We start from the raw sequence: 1,024 nt of genomic DNA, 5'->3' as shown, positions 1-1,024 counted from the left end.
AAGGTGATTATCTATCCGAGAAAGAAAAGTGGTACTTAGGCACTGAGATACTCGAAGTTGTTGGTAGGTATAAATACCTTGGCTTCACCTTTTCTACAATGATGAGTTTAAACATAGGCACGGAGGAATTTGTGTCGAGAGGCAAAAAGGGAACAATGGAAATCCTTAGAACGCTGAAAAAGTGTGGTATCTCCTCATGCGAAGTGTTTTTCAAACTGTTTGACGCTCAAGTTGTTCCTTCACTGCTCTATGCTTCTGAACTTTGGGGTCACAGCGAAAATAAACAGATCGAAAGGGTGCACCTTTACGCGTGCAAGCTTTTTATGAATGTACCAACCATGACACCTAACGACATGATTTACAGTGAACTTGGCCGTTATCCACTTCACATTGAGTCCGCTGCAAAGTGCATTCAATATTGGTTCCGCTTACTTAAGCAGCCGGACGTTAGATTTTCTAAGATGGCATACTTGTCCCTATTGAATATGCATGAAAGGGGGCCATGACAACTGGGTCACACGTGTTTGGTCTTTGTTGTGTGAGCTTGGTTTTGGCCTTGTGTGGCAATTCGGAAGCGTGGCAGATGAGAGACTATTCCTGCGCACCTTCAAAGAACGATTAAGTGAAAACTTTTGTCTGAAATGGCTCAATCATACGTCACAAAGTCCTCGCTTTGAACTTTACCACAGTCACAAAAGTCTGATCGGACGAGAACATTATTTAGACTTTATAAAAGTGAATATCTACAGGACAGCTCTCAGCAGGTTCAGACTTGGCGTCTCTCCATTCAGTGCACACAGGCAACGTTTTTCGCATTCGGAAGCAAGCCGGCTATGCCCTTTTTGTACAAATAAAACTGAGGATGAAATACATGTTGTCTTTGTGTGCCCAGTGTATCAGGCTATTAGAACCAGATATATTGGCATACCGGTTGACTCTCCATGCGAACTCCAACTGCGTGAACTGTTGAAAGGTAGCGACGAAACAAAAGCCGTAAGTTTTGCTAAATATCTATTCCTGGCTT

The sequence above is a fragment of the Littorina saxatilis genome, linkage group LG16, assembly GCF_037325665.1.
Source record: "Littorina saxatilis isolate snail1 linkage group LG16, US_GU_Lsax_2.0, whole genome shotgun sequence".
Taxonomy (NCBI): Eukaryota; Metazoa; Mollusca; class Gastropoda; order Littorinimorpha; family Littorinidae; genus Littorina; species Littorina saxatilis.
The sequence above is the reverse complement of the archived record's forward strand: the minus strand, read 5'-3'. Positions refer to the sequence as shown.